This window comes from Papio anubis, chromosome 11 (assembly GCF_008728515.1).
Source record: "Papio anubis isolate 15944 chromosome 11, Panubis1.0, whole genome shotgun sequence".
Classification (NCBI taxonomy): Eukaryota; Metazoa; Chordata; class Mammalia; order Primates; family Cercopithecidae; genus Papio; species Papio anubis.
In genome coordinates this window covers 34,942,336-34,959,287 of record NC_044986.1, presented here as the reverse complement: position 1 = coordinate 34,959,287, position 16,952 = coordinate 34,942,336, and the positions used below count along the sequence as shown (strand labels likewise).

Sequence of the window (16,952 nt, the reverse complement as noted above, 5' to 3'; positions counted from 1 at the left end):
CTTAAGGAAGTTGATCTGATTTCCTGTTTTCAGGGGGTCATGATTTGTGCTTTTTTATGATGATGCACCCAGTTCAGTGAGTTGGCATTCACAAACCAAAATGCATTAACATTGACATGTACCACTTAAAGAAATTATCATTTTTCCCTAAGTAAACCCAACTGACAATGTGACAGAACAAGTGCATACTCCAGGATATAAACTGACTGCAGTACTTTCCACTAAAAAATATAAATCATATTGTGTTTCCAAATTACCAAGCATTGAGAAACAATGCTTTTCAGTCTCTCTTATAGCACATCTATGACACATGCACTACCTAAAAGCCACGAATGCATCACAAGCATCAAAAGTCACAAATCACAAGAAAGTAGAGAGAATGTTTGCGGGAGACGTATTTTATAATTACTAGTGCAGGTAGATTGTAATCATATTTTGAAAATAACTGCAGTAAGGGTAAAAAGAAAAGTCACTGACCCACAAATGACACATTCACACAGGGAGTAACTGCATGCCTTCCAAGCAGAAGCAAAACTTCTTGTCGAAAGGTAGCACGCTGAAGATTTGAAATGGCCCAGTCTCTGACCCACAAGGTGAAGACTGACCAAACTATTCAGATCAGGGTGAAGATGCTCTGGATTGCAATCTGGTGGCACTTAGGAGTAAGATTGTATGCTGGGTAGCCCCTGAAAGCAGAGCCTGAGTCAAAGGCTTGTCTACAGGTAGTTCACTCAAGAAATAATACCAAGGAGCAGGAATGAGGGACTGGGGAACTGAAATAGGGACGAAGGGAAAACTAAGACAAGGATGCATTTTCAAATTGACAGCCAGTGCTGACAACTACTCAGTCTCACAGGGATCTTGGTAAGAGCCTTACAGACTGTGTCTCAGAACTGACCCCCAAGGGGGTACAAGAGAAAGCATGAGTAGCCTTGTGACCATTAACCCCTTGCTCCTCTATCCCTATTTCAAGTGCAGGCCTGAGTGCTGAGTAGATTCTCTGAGTGTTCCTTCCTCATCTCTGCCTCAGAGAAGGAAATAAGAAGTGAGGTACTACCTAGTACCCTGACACCTAGCTGGCTGCAGCCTGCATGCTGGCCCAGCCCTGATCTCTACAATGATGGCTAGAGTAGGAGGTGGGACTGGGAGGATGCCAGCTATGCACTAAAGAGGCTGGACAAAGAAAATAGTGTATTTAGGTCCTATGGTTCCCCAACTACTCTCCTAGGCATACACACCAAAGCAATTCTTCCTCAGGTCTCTAAAGAGTAAGAATGAGAATTCCTTCTATGTCACTGTAGCAGATGTCCATTGCTAGAGGAATGGAAAAATAAAATGTGGATATATACTATACAATATTATGCAGCAGTTAAAACAATAATGTCAATGTAAATCCAACACCATGAATAGTCTTTAAAGGTTTAGTGGTAAATTAAAACAAACAAACAAAAACCAAATGAGATTTATGGCACAATATTACTTATAAAATTGCTCATTTGCACCCAATAACACTATATACCCTATAATGACACATGCCTCTTAAGAACATATATCAAACACATAAGGAAAGCATGTATAAGAGAGAGGTGAAAATTAAAACAAAAACAAGACCTTTCATGAACTGATGATAATAGTTTGCTGTTAGGTTAGGAGTATTATGTTAATTTAATTCTCTGCACCTGAGGGCTGTCAAAAAGAAAAAAATATATGTGGCCAAACCCATGGGTACATAGACATCAACAATCAATCATATTCCTCTTTCCATTTCTAGCGAGGTACAGCTCCCTGCCCTCTCTTCCCACATTTGCTAGACAATGTGCATTATTTGGAACGTATTTTGGGTTGGCAAAGTTACTGACCTTTTTCAGAAACAAAATTGTAAGAAAATTACACAAATTTGAGATTAAAGTGAGTATTATGATCATAAATGGAAGAGAAATCCTGAGAATTAACGGTGGTGGCCAACAGCATGTTGGTAAAGATTAAATAAAAATGCACTGTTATACACAAAAAAAGAAGAGTCATTTGAGGATACTACCAGGTAGTCCTCTTACTCCTTTCAATACTGTTCAGCCTGCCCAATTCAAGGGAAGCAGGGAATTGTAGGAATAAGAAAGGAAGAAAAATGCCTTAAATAATCAAAAGACACATCCATATGGCCAGATTAAAGAACTACATCTATGATTTCCCTTAAAATATGGTGCTAAAAACATCCGTGTACATGATAAACTATCTACTTCCTTTATGAGTAACTGGAGCAGAGTAATATATTTGTGTTTTTCTTTTTTTGTCTTTGGCTTGGAGGATATTTAATGTTTAATTTTGTGCTCAAAGATATTAAAGGCAGTTAGAGAAAGGAGCTTTGGTTAAACAAAACAAAAAGGTAAATACTGTAACATAAATGAACCTTGAAAACATTAAGCTAAGTGAAAGAAGCCAGACACCGAAGGCCACATATGATATGGTTCTATTTATATGAAATGTTCAGAATAAGCAAATTCTTAGAGACAGTAAGTACACTAATGGTTTCCTAGGGCTGAAGAAGAAGAGGAAGTTTAAGATGGGAGGGGGAAAGGAGAGTGACTGCTAATCAGTATGAGGTTTCTTTTGGAGGTGATGAACATGTTCTAAAATTAGACTGTGGAGATGATTTCAAAATTCTGTGAATATATTAAAAACCACTGAATTTCATACTTTCAAAGGGTGAATTTTATGCTATGTGAATTATATCTCAGTAAATAAATATATGTAAAAGAACACATTAACAAAAGGAGAGTTACGGTCTCAGTAGGCAAATAACCATAATGTGGAAATAAGAATGTACCTTGGAAATTCTGGGTTATGCTACATGCTACTTGTGACACTTGTAGTAGTTATTATCTTGGACTTCAATTTCTTCATCCACATTTAAAGTCATGAATTTGTGGTATATGAACTCTTAAGTTTCTTTTAAATATAAATGTTAAAATGTGTTAGTATTTTATAATGATAATGTAGATTCCCTTGGTTATCACTCAAAGGTCAAGAGTATCTTTGATTTTGAAAGTTAAAACAACAAGTATGGGAAATGAAAAAAGTCAAACACAGCTCAGAGCTGGTCATCTCAGAAACAAAGATCTGGGCTGGAGGAAAACACTGAGAAAGGTAGAAAAATCCACAGGAGTAAATGAAATTGCCTAGGGAGAATATATAAACATGAGGCTAGAAAGGGCTGAGGATTTCCCATCAAAAACATTAATGCATTATCAAGGGCATTAACTAATTCATTCAACAAATATTTACTGAGCACCTACTATATGCCAAGCAGAGTTCTAGGGGTGGATCTATAGCAATGAAGCATAACAAGTCTTTGTTCTTGTTGTCTTACATTTTAGTCAAGGGAAGGAGAATAATAATAAACAAGTAAACAAATAAAAGACATTTAGATAATAATAAGGGATGGAAGAAAACAAAACAGAGTAACACGCTAGAGAGCAATTTGACAGGAGGGTAAGGTCAGTGCTTTAGATAGTGGTCAGAGGAGGCTCACATGGAAGGTGGTATCTGAGCCGAGAACTGAGTGAAGAAGGAGCCAGCCCCTTAATGGATCTAGAAGAATAGCACAGTAAAAGGACCTCAGGTGGAAACAGGTCTGCTGTGTTTAGAACCAAAGAAGACTATCTGGAGTGTAGTAAGTAAGGGAGTGAAAGATTTAAAAATGAGGTCAGAGAAGAAAGGAGTATTTTTATTCTGAGTGTGATCGAAAGCTATTGGAGGGATTTAACCAAGAAAGTGATTGGATCTCACTTATGTAAAGATCCCTGCAGCTGCTATGAGATCATATATATATATATATATATATATATAAAATGAAACTATACCATGATACAGTTATTTGTATATCGTTTTAATTGTTAAATGATAAAAACTGTAAAATGATATACAAATTAGTTTATCATTTTATAACCACTTTGAGCTTCAATTTCCTCACATGTAAGCCGGAAAAATATCTGATAGGATAGTGTTAAGGACCTTTCCTTGTCAAAGGCCAAAGACACATATACTAGGCCAGTCCCAGGAAGATCCTGAGAGCGAGTGAAAAGGAGCACAGACCTAGCAGACACACATTTATGTGGGTCTGTCTGTGGTGATGCGTGAATTCGGAGGAACTAGTGCCAATTATTCTTACGGTTTGGTGGTAGGATTCTGAACTACCATTTTTGATCCACGTAAGAAATTCAGGAAATTTCCTAGAAACCTTGAACCATTAGTTCTTTGAAGGCAGGGAATACTCTTATTCACTTTTGTATTTACTTCCTATCAGAATGCCTGGCACAGAGTAAGTGCTTCACAGGAGATTGTGTGTAACACAAAGAAGTTAATGCAATTCCACACCTGCCCTCGCACAAGCTCACAGTAAACTACCACTCCTTAAAGAAGTCATGTGACCTGACAAAGGGCGACTAAACTGATCAAAGAATTGGAAGCAATATGCTGATTGCAAAAACAAAGGCATACAGTGAAAACCTATTACAACATGAAAGATCTAGATAAGAGCAACATGCTTATTTGCCAAATCTCAGGATATCAAGCCTCTCCTTGATCTGAGAGGGAAAAGGAAAATTCTGCTTTGCTTAGCAGGTAATTTATGTATGGAATTCAATAACCTCAGAAGTGTTAAAGGTCAATTACCACACAAGGTGATTTGGATACCAGAAGGATTTTATGTGTCATCAAGCTCGTTATAATACTCTGATATTAAGAAAAGAAAGAATCATGTATTTCCACATTTATCACTTGAGGACGTTTGTTATAAGTACAATAAGTCTTCACTTAAAGTCATCAATAGGTCCTTGGAAACGGCAACTTCACGCGAAAGAATGTATAATATAACCAATTTTGCTATAGGCTAAATGATACTAACAAGAATTAAGTTCCTATGACATATTTCTGGTCACAAAAACATCACCAAATTTCTAAATAAAAACCCCCAAACTTTTAATACTAATCACTGAAATAAGTGTGATCTATATATACATTTAAAAAAGATGAATAGGCCGGGGTGTGATGGCTCACACCTGTAATCCCAGCACTTTGGGAGGCCGAGGCGGGCGGATCACGAAGTCAAGAGATCGAGACCAGCCTGTCTAACACGGTGAAACCCCGTCTCTACTAAAAATACAAAAACAAAATTAGCCGGGCGTGGTGGTGGGCACCTGTAGTCCCAGCTACTTGGGAGCCTGCGGCAGGAGAATGGTGTGAACCCGGGAGGTGGAGCTTGCAGTGAGCTGAGATCGCACCACCCACCACACTCCAGTCTGGGCGACAGAGCGAGATGCTGTCTCAAAAAAAAAAAAAAAAAAAAAAAAAAAAAGAAAAGAAAAGAAAAGAAAAAAGATGAATAAAAACTAGAAAATTATTTACCCAATTTTTGGTGAATCAGTGAGTGGTGGTAGTCATGGAGGTGGGGGGGTTAAATCAAGGAATTTGTTTGCAAAGCAAAAAGGAGCACCTCCTACCACCAGGAATTTCAAAAACAATCACAAATATGACAGACTTGCTGTGTGCTTTACTGCCACATCGTTTATTGTGCATTTGTATAGTTATTGTAGACTTTACAAATTTTTATTTTACAATAATTTTTATTCATTCATTCATTTATTTTCCAACGTGCTTATACCAGTTCAGGGTTGAGAGTAGCCAGAGCCTATCTCGGAGGCTCAGGGTACAAGGTGAGTACCAGCCATGGACAGGTCACCATTCCATTGCAGGACCACTCATACCCACACCCATACTCACTTGGACAGGGACCATTTAGACACCCAGGAAACCTAATGCAATCTACATATTTGCAGGAGTATCTGGAAAAAACCCAAACAGACAGTGGCCCCAGCTGGGAGTTGATTTTTTTTTTCCATCAGTATTATAATAAAATGAAGTTAAATGAAATGAAATTATTCAAGAACCTACTGTACTTAGTTGGATGGTGGCATGCCGAACTCAGAGGGGTGATTTGTATGAGACGATTATTTTTCAAAAGGAATTCAAACTCTAGCTCCCTTAAGTGAGGACTTGATTCCAGAAAACGGTGGGATTTATAAAATACTGTGTCCACAGGACCCTTCAAGGACATAGACTCTGTGTAAATAAAAGTTACGCCTGTAGCCCTACTACTTGGGAGGCCGAGGTGGGAGGATCACTTGAGGCCAGGAGTTTGAGACCGGCCTGGGCAACATAGCTAAATTCCTCATCTCAAAAAAGAAAAAAAAAAAAAAATTAGCCAATCATGGTGGCTTGTGCCTGTAGTCCCAGCTACTCAGGAGGCTGAGGCAGGAGGCAGTGAGTTATGTTCACATCACTGCAATCCAGCCTGCATGAGAGTCTCTTAAAAAATAAAAAATAAAAAAGTTAATCAGAATTCTCTTCTGACTTGCAGGGAGATTTGAAAGGAAACAATCTAAAATTGAGGAGCAGTTAGGGGCATGGACTCTGGAGATGGATTGCCTGTGTTTGAATTCTGGTTCTATTATTTACTTACTGCATGACTTTGAGTGAGTTACATTACCTCTCTGTGTTTCAATTTCCTCAACTGTAAAATCACAATAATATCTGCCTTAAAGGATTTTATGATATTTAAATAATATAATATTTGTGAAGCAGTTGAAGTAGTGTCTGGCATATAGTAAGCACTTAGAGGTGTAGACCAGAATGTTACCTAGACCACTCTCCTTGTCCAAGGCACATGAGCTTGTGTTTGAATGAATAACATTAGAGTTGGTTGCTTTTCCTTCAGACATAACACTTGCGGTGATAGGTAATAGCCCAGATGTATGCTAAGCAGCAGGAAAGGCCAGTTTAGAATTTAAAATGCACATGGATAATTCACACAAACATAATTATCATTCAGAGTAGTTCATTTCTCCACTCTCAGTACAGGGGTAGTTCCAGTCAAGCCACATGAACGAAAAACACACAGTGAGGGACAACTTTGATACAAAAACTAAACCAGTTACATGAAATGTTGTTTGGGGAAATAGTCCTAGAAATTTTTAACGTTAAAAGTTCTAGGAGTAGTCAGTACAAACCAACAAGTATTTTCTGAGTATTTACAGTTTGGGGCATGGCGGGAGGCTTATGACCTCTGTATCTTCCATGAGCAGAGAAGAGCATCATGGTGACATGTCACGGAGGTACAGACACTGAAGCTGGGTGCTGGTTGGGTCCAGAAAGGAAATCAGCATGGGCAGAAGAGGAGAGAAAAAAATTAGGAGAAACAGATGGAACCAGCTGCAAAATTCCCTTAGAAAGTAAAACTCTAAGAAACTGAGGGCTATAGTTCAACACTGGTTTTTTTTGTAGTAAACATGATTCTCCCTGTGCTAGAAGAGAGAAAATTGGAGTACTTTGGAAAGAAAAAGGGTACAGTTGCTGGTGAGAAATGATGTGCCAATGAAGGCTATTTTAAGGGATACACTGTCTAGGGAGAAAGAAGTACAAATGCTGAAATTACTTAAGTGAAGGTAAAGGGAGCTGAGTGGTTGGCTGCCTTTCAGCAGTTCTTCTGTTCCCAAATAGACTTCAATCCTTGGGTCCATGTGGTCAAGGGGGCTTTCAGGTACCCAGAAAACTGCTCAGTAAAGGGCCAGTGGCTGCTCTGAATCCTTGGACCTGCCAGAGGCAGAGTTGTATAAAGGGAAACCCTTCTAGCTCCATTTCTTCATATTTCAGGGCTGGGGACTATGAGTACTGTTTCACATGGACATGCTGAGGGAGGAACAGGGAGACAGAAAGAGAGGGGAGACTAGAGAAAACAGCCTGGATTTTTTTAGTTTATTTTCCCTACCATTTTGAATTTAAAAAAAAAATGAAAAAAACGGTAAAAATAAGAAAACAACAATGTATGTAGCACATTTGCAAATCTGGGCTTCCTTTTCCTGTGTTTCCTTGATATCCTGCCTCTAAAACTGTGATCTAAGTCCTTTAAAAAGACTCTTGAGAGCCTGGCTTCAACCACTGGCTGTGTAAGAAATGGTAGCTTGCAGCAGCAGACATGTTGTTTATGGTTATCCAAACCCAACACCTTCCTTAATGAGAAAGGAAGCAATAAAACAGGAATAGTGGACAGGCCAGCTGGGCTAATCAGCCCTGGCAGGAGGCCCACCCTCCAAATGAAGCTGGAGCCCATTAATTCTAGCATCTCATCTAGTTGGAAATCAACCTTCCCCGGAATTTCAGGAAGAACAGTAGCTCTTTAAGTAACCCAAACTAGTCCTCTACAGAGTTGGTTACAAAGAGCTGAATAGCTACAGGAAGCTTCTTAAAGCTTACCTACTCACAGAGCTCTTCTTAGGGACATCCTTGCCTCTTGGCAGTCTTTGTTCCTTATTGTATTTATAAGTGGTCAAGGCAAGAGCTCTGTGCCTTTCCTATGTTTCTTTCCATCCTTCTTTCGCGTTTTTTGACTCTCCACTTACCTGCTACATTAGGGCAGAGGATATTGACTCTGTCCTCTTCTTCCTCACTGCCCCTCCCTGAGTTCTGGATCTTGTCAATTGTTCCTTGGTCGTCCTGCCTCTAATCTTTTCCTCTTCTAGTCCATCCTTCACACTGCTGCTATTTGTTAACATGACAAATCCCTCTCCAGCCTTCAGTGGTTCCCTATTGCCAGCAGCGGTAGTCAATTATTTGTGCTCAGAGAGGTCTGTTTGATCAGCTGGGAGATGTGCTACAAGCACCTTGTTTCAGATACTATTGAAAACAGTGATTTGGGAATAATTTACTTCAAAATAAAAAGAGTGGATTCAAAGTTGTCATAATATTTCGCCAAAATTCTGAAATGTTTCCTTAACTGGGAAAAAAAAGCTAAGGAGCTAGTAACTGCATACAACCCATAGTCTATTTTATCCATTTGTCCATGCGAGTATTTTAGACATGATAAAATAAAGTTGAGAACCACTGAACCACAGGACAAGATGCTAACTGCTTTATTTAACTTGTTATCTTAGGCTTTCACAACCACCCCTTAGCTACCACTTCCCCCATTCCTCCCCTATGGGAGGAAGACCTATGGTTCACTGCAAAGAAAGGACTCCTACTTTTCAACTACATGAAGTAATAGTTTTTTACTGATTACTGTTCCCCTACTCACTGCTCATCCACATAGTCTGATTTTTTTTTCAAGCCTATTTCAAATGTTATTTCCTCTGTGAAACTTTCCTCAAACCCTCAGAAAGTTAATTATTCTCTCCCCTGGGTTCCAAAGCTCTTTGAACCTACCTCTGACCTTGACCTTATTATACTGAATTGTAATTTTCTTTTTTTTTTCCTTTTTGCATGCCCTACAGAATGCTTGACAATTACTTTGCTTATAAAATACTTATAAATAAATGAGAGAGAGAATATTTCACTGATGAGAAACCTAAGTTTCAGAGAAGATACCTCAGCATCACAAGGGCAAACACCAAATCCTCACAGTTCCAGTTTAGGGCTCTGTTCACTTTCTAATTGAATTTCCTGTTTGAGGAGACCCACAACTTCTGGTTGGCTAAACTGCCTCCATATTTAACATGTCCTTCTTAGGTTAGACAAGCTGGGCTATTCTGAGCTCAGTCATTCCAGTATCTCATCACATTGCTCTTGATGTATTTCTTCTGTCTAATGTACTTCCTGTCAGTTTCATTAATCTTTCTCTGTATAATTTCTTTTTATCATCTCTGTGTTCTGGAGTGCCATCTTTGCCCATTTTCTTTCGGTATCAGATCAATTTTTAATTTGCGGCTTCTGTTTCTGTGACATTTTTAGGATTTAAAATTTGCATTCTCTGCACTTGTTATCTCGAACCACAGAAAAGCAGTTGAATGTAATTGCAACAAAACATAAAATTAAACTAAGAACATACACAAAAAAGACAAAGTCACTGGGGAGGCAAGGACATTATGATCATATGCAAGAAAATGGGAAATAAAAGTTTCACAGAGTCCCAAAGCAATGACGACGTTCAAGGATAAGTGCTAGTAGAGAGACTGGAAAGTAGCCACTTGCACATAAATTACTCTTCCTTTCTTTCCCAGTCCTTTTCTGTGACTAACCAACCCCTACCCACTTACAAGTCATAGGCTCCAGTAGCCTCACTGGTAATTTTACTCTTGCTTAGGACAAACCCTATAGTCCTCCTACTTACATGCTGAAACACTGCATGGTCATCCTAAGTTGCCCCTTCCTCCTGATGAAGCTTTTTGCCCCAAACAGCAATTTGCTCCCAGGGCCATTCCTCCAAATGTCCATGGGTAGCACATACCTTCTTCACATTGTCATTGCCTTGCATATTGCAGGACCTTACTAAACACTGACCAAGAGCCTGTGCATATGAAACATATGAATGGAATCCAGTAGATCAATGCAAATAACACTAAAAAGTCTTGTCCTCTTCCACTATCACTTGCCTAATATCATGTTACCCAACTTCATTCATTCATTCAACCCTCACTTCATTCATCCATTCAATTCATTCAACCCTCACTTCCAGGACACTCACCCTAGCTTATTAATTGATGGTGGGGTCAAATTGATGTTCTTTCACCAAGAACATTCATTCAGTATTCTCCCTTGAAAGGCTTCCTAATCCTGGGTGGTTAGGAATATAAATATTACATTGGTTATAAAATAAATAGTTGATAAGTGTGGGTGATACTGAATAGTGTAATGGATAAGAGTGCAGGTTCTAGAGTCAGATGAGCCTCGGTTTGAATTCAAATTTTAATACTTAAAAAGCTCTGTGGACTTAAGCACATCACTGGTTTATTTAATAGAGTAATAATATATAGTACACTCAATAAACAGCATTTATAACCCAAAAGGTAATACAATTATTAAATTTCTGTAAGTTAATGATGCATTTTTCACAATTCAATGCTTTTGGAATCAGGATATTATTCAAAATCAGTATCAAATGAAACTTGCCTGCTGTTTACCCTCTCCTTTCCCAGTTGTTATTAAATTAATGGTGAATTTTCTAATATTTGTTCTAAGATTCAAGGAAATATTTGTATCTAAGAATCAAGGAAATTAAGGTTCATGGAATGACAATGACTAAAACTTTGGTGTTCTTTGACAGTAAACATACCTTTCGGGTCAGACTCCCCAACTATAATATTGTTCATGTCTTGTATATGAAGGCAAAGAGTCAAAATTTCCCTTAGGTCATATTCTCCCATTTGCAGATGCACAGCCAAGTGGGGTCACAGAGGCTAATTTACCAAGAAGTTCACGGAGCTTAAATTTCCAGCTCCCTGCTTTCACAGGCATCTAACAATATCCTAAGAAGGGCCCTGCTAATGTGTTCATATGGTCAAATATTTACATAATTTGCAGATTTCCTTGTTTTATTTTCCTTATAAAGGTCCCCATTGTATAAATGTCAGGCCCCATAAAACTCAGAATCACTCATTGATGTTATCCCGAGGTATTAATGTGGTACAGTTTGTATTTGGGGTCCTGTGCCTTCTGAGTACAGGTGACCCTTAAATGACATGGGTTTGAACTGTGAGAGTTCACTTATACGTTAATTTATTTCAATGAAAATTATATTGGGTGCACCTGCCTCTCTTTTCTGCCCTTCCACCTCCTCCACCTCTTCTGCCTCTGCCATTCCTGAAACAGCAAGACCAATGCTTCATCTTTCTCCTCCTCCTCAGCCTACTCGATGTGAAGACAAAGAGGATAAAGACCTTTATGATGATGATGATCTGCTTCCACTTAATAAATAGTAAATATATTTTCTCTTTCTTATAATTTTATTTTCTTTCTTTTTATTCCTTTTTTTCTTTCTTTTTTTTCTTTTTGGAGACAGAGTCTTGTTTTGTTGCCCAGGTTGGAGTGCAGTGGCAGGATCCCGGCTCACTGCAGCCTCAACTTCCCTGGGCTCAAGCAATCCTCCCACCTCAGCCTCCCAAGCAGCTGGTATCACAGGCATGTGATACTATGCCCAGCTAATTTTTGTTTGTGTGTGTGTGTGTGTAGATACAGGGTTTTGACATGTTACCCAGGTTGGTCTCAAACTCCTGGTTCAAATGATCCACCTGCTTTGGACTCCCAAAGTGATGGGATTACAGGTGTGAGCTGCCATGCCCAGCCCATGATTTTCTTAATAACATTTTCTTTCTTTTAGCTTACTTTATTATAAAAATACAGTAGATAATACAGATAACAGACAAAATATGTTTATCAGTTAGACTTATGCTATATTATCAGTAAGTCTTCTGTTATGTTATCAATAAGGCTTCTGGTCAACAGCAGGCTATTAGCAGTTAAGTTTTGGGGGAGTCAAAGCTATAAATGAATTTTCAACTATACAAGAAGGTCAGCGCCCCTAACCCTCATGTTATTCAAGGACCAATTGTATTTCCTTGGCCTGTGTTTCTCTTCCCCTCCATCAAAACCTGCTCTTGGGAAAGGATCTTCTATTTGCCTTTAAAGCCTTAGTGTGAATTTAAGCCAGTGTGGTCTACCTCTTCCCAGATAGTTTACATTCTTCATCATCATCCTAATGTAGAATGAAAGATTGTTCACTCAAATGAAATGTCTGAAACAGACTGAAATATTATTTGGGGCCACAAAAAGACTTTTCCATCACTCCTAAACATACACTGAAGATACTTTCCTACTATGTCTATATGTAGGCATAGCTCATAGGGCTGTCTAAACTGATTTCCATCTATTCAACACTACTGCAAAGTTAGCAGCAGATAAGGTTCTTCTGCAGTGTAAACAGCGGAGACAGCACATATAAATGTGAATGAGATAAGACATTACTTCTTTTGTACTTCAGGTGCTTTATTCTGCTCATTCACCTGCCCCTCGCTTTGTGCATCCTTCCCTCCAACATGCATTGAGCACATGCTAAGTGATGGGCACTGGGACATTGAAATAAGCGTCAATATTGCCGAACGAATGAGGGAATTTAGGAATGAATCAAGCAAACACTGATTTTTGTGGTGATCTACGGTTCTGTCCCTAGTTTTCATTTTCCAGTTTTCTTCATTAGAGAAGACTAATATTATCATTGTCCTCATGTTTCCTTTAATTGTGCCTCCAGTTATTCTATGGTCCTCAAGAATAAATGGGTTTTTGTTTGTTTGTTTTGCTCTTTTCTTCTTATTTACTAAGAGGCTCAAATAAGCAGGTAAACTGGAAAGCTGGTTAAAAGCAAGGGTTTCTTTTAAAATCTATTAATTACTTCAAATAAATTACATGTCCTTCTCCCTTACTTCCATGGTCCTGCAACTACAATATATTGGAAGAAGTGGCATAATGTCACTGCATTTATTGAGACTTCAAAAGAGTTGATCTTTTTTCATATAAACAATCATAAGCAATGATAACAAATGAAGGACTATGCTCATATGACGAACCATACAAACCATTCCTTTATCCATACATGTCTACCACCAGTGGTCCTCTGATCATACCCTAAGAAGAACTATATAAATTAGAGAGAGTCTAATTTTTAGGTGTTAGCCTCAATGTCATTTTCTCTGAGAGGACTTCCCTGATTTCCTTTTCTTCACAAACTAAGGTGGGTACTTCCCACCATGGACTCCTATAGCATCCTGTAATAGGAATCATAACATCTTATTACTGTTGCTTGCTTAATTATCAGTTTTCCCCACTGGACCATAAGGTCTATGAAGACAAGCATCACGTCAGTCTTGCTCACTATTTTATTCTCAGGGACCTGGAAAATTCTAAGAATGTTACAAATAGTCAATAAATGAAGGAAGGAAGGGAAGAAAGAAGGAAATGAAGGCAGTTAGAATGACTACTATAAAGAAGACAGTAAGAAATGCTGTGAGGTATGCAGAAAAGAGAACTCTTATACCTGTTGGTGGGAATGTAAATTAGGACATCCATTACGGAAAACAGTATGGAAGTTCCTCAAAAAGCTAGAAATATAACGACTGTGTGATCCAGTAATCCCAGTACAGGCTATGTATCCAAAAGAAAATAAGTATGCCGAAGAGATATCTATACTCTCATGTTCACTGCAGTACTATTCACAATAGTCAAGTTATGAAATCAACCTAAGTTTCCATCAGCAGATGAATGGAGCCAGGTATGGTGGCTTAGGTATGTAATCCCTGCACTTTGGGTGGCTGGGGAAGGAGAGTCACTTGAGACCAGAAGTTTGAGGTCACCATGGTCAACACAGCAATGTTGTAGAGACATTTTTTGTCTCTACAAAAAAATGAAAAAATTAGCCAGGTGTGGTAGCGTGGGCCTGCAGTTCCAGCTACTTGGGAGGCTGAAGCAGGAGGAGCGCTTGAGCCCAGGAATTCAAGGCTGCAGTGAGCTATAATTGCACTACTGCACTCCAGCCTGGGCAAAAGAACAGGACCCCCTCTCAAGAAAAAAAAGAATGGATAAAGAAAATGTGGCATATATATTTGCAGAATACTATTGAGCCATAAAAAAAGAATGAGATCTTGTCATTTGAGGCAACAAGAATGAGCCTGGAGGACACTGGGTTAGGTGAACTAGGTGAGGCATAGAAAGATAAATACCACATATGTTCTTGCTCATATGTGGAAGCTAAGAAATTTGATTGCATAAAAGTAGAGAGTAAAACTGTTGTTACTAAAGGCTAGGAAGGGTGGGGAGTGGAGATAGAAGAGGCTGGTTAACAAATCCAAAATTACAGCCAGATAAAAGGAATACATTCCAGTGTCTGATAGCACTGTAGGGTGATTATAATCAACATAATTTATTGTACATTTTCTAATGGCTACAAGATTTTGAATGTTCCCAACACAAATACATGATAAATGTTTGAAGTGATAATTGTGTGAATTATCCTGATTTTTTTTTTTTTTTTTTTTTTTTTGGAGACAGGTCTTGCTCTGTTGCCCAGGCTGGAGTGCAATGGTGTGGTCTCGGCTCACTGCAACCTCCACCTCCTGGGTTCAAGGGATTCTCCTGCCTCAGCCTCCTGAGTAGCTGAGATTACAGGCACCTGCCACCATGCCTGGCTGATTTTTGTATTTTTAGTAGAGATGGGGTTTCGCCATGTTGGTCAGGCTGGTCTCAAACTCCTGACCTCAGGTGATCTGCCTGCTTAGCCTCCCAAAATGCTGGGATTACAGGCGTGAGCCACCGTGCCTGGCCAAGTTATCCTGGTTTGATCATTACACATTGTATACATGTATTGCAATATCACTCTGTATCCCATCAGTATGTATAATTATTATATGTCAATTAAAAATAATTTTAGGAAAAAGGAAGGGAGGAAGGAAGAAATTTTTCAAATATTGGGGGAGCCAATTGTTGAGTTTATTTAGTATTCAAAATGCAATAATATGGACAGTACTTTTGGAAACACTTCCTTTATGACTGGGATTTCACCAACTCCTTTCTGTGCTTATTGAATTACTGAAAATAATATCAAAAAGTGTTATTTCCTCTTCTGATTCCTCTAGGAGATGAAGACACAAATCACAGAGTCCAAATGACTTCAGCAAAAGTGGTTCTTCTTGGTTCTTAAGTCATTGTTTTGGAGTCAGCCCAGCTATCCAGACTATACCATCTGCACTGTGTCCTAAACTTTCTCACTTTCCCATCTGACTCTTCCCTGTATTTTTAGATTATCAACTCTTTCCTTTGACTCATCTCCCAATGTACACATGATCATCATCATTCTAATGAAAGGGAAAGAGTGTGTGGATCATCCAAAGGGGTGAGTTGTCCACACATTGCTCAAACATGTCTCTATTTGGCTTTCAGATGCATCATGTAGATTTTCATATAACCAGATAATTCACCCACTGCTCAGAAAACTGATAATTCTTCTCTAAGTGGCAGTCCAAATTTGCAAACCACAGCTGTTTTTAGCAATTGAATCATTGTCTTTCAGGTGCCAAAAATATCACCTATCATATTCCCCAGAGTTCAAAAAAAGAGGAAAGAGGAGAAAAAGCAAAGAACAAGTTGAGGATAAAGGTAATGTAAAGCTTCTCTAGTCACAGAAATTATTAAAAATAACTATAATAACTATAACAACAATAATAATAGCAATAAGAGCTAGCATTCAATAACAATGAACAAAACAGGGCGTTCTCACATGACTTTCCTAATCTACCTAAGAGGGAGGGAGAATAGTATCCTTAGCATCTTCATTTTACAAAGAGACAAAATCAGAGAAATCAAGTAAGTGACTGGCCCAAAGCCACACAGCTATACTTAAGCCAGGCCATCAGACTTCAAATCCTGGGCCTAATACCCTATCAAACAGCCTTACCAGTGATTTATAAAGCCACTCCCACATGGCACCATTTTGGTGAAAAATCTGCCCCTTTTCTACCACTGTGGGCCTAATGGGGTCCTTAGGACTTCAATTTCTTTCTTTTTTTTTTTTTTTGAGACGGAGTCTCGCTCTGCCACCCAGGCTGGAGTGCAGTGGCCGGATCTCAGCTCACTGCAAGCTCCGCCTCCCGGGTTCACACCATTCTCCTGCCTTAGCCTCCCGAGTAGCCGGGACTGCAGGCGCCCGCCACCTCGCCCGGCTAGTTTTTTTTTTTTTTGTATTTTTTAGTAGAGACGGGGTTTCACCGTGTTAGCCAGGATGGTCTCGATCTCCTGACCTCATGATCCGCCCGTCTCGGCCTCCCAAAGTGCTGGGATTACAGGCTTGAGCCACCGCGCCTGGCCTACAAAGAGAGAAGAAACAAAGTACACTTCCAGCTTTGGGGTGAAGGTTCCAGGTATAGAGACAATAAAACCTTACTTGGAAGGCCAGGCACGGTGGCTCACACTTATAATCCCAGCACTTTGGGAGGCCAAGGCGGGTGTATTGCCTGAGCTCAAGAGTTCAAGACAAGCCTGGGCAACATGGTGAAACCCTTGTCTCTACCAAAAACACAAAAATTAGCCAGTTGTGGTGGCATGTACCTGTGATCCTGGCTACCAGGGAAGCTGAGGTGGAA

The 16,952-nt window shown here is 39.2% G+C and overlaps 1 protein-coding gene across 1 annotated transcript in view; it reads right to left on the bottom strand.

Annotated features, from left to right (window-relative positions):
- The window catches only part of HPSE2 (heparanase 2 (inactive)), a 777,655-nt gene that overhangs the window by 160,425 nt on the left and 600,278 nt on the right, over positions 1 to 16,952 (bottom strand). The window lies entirely within an intron of this gene.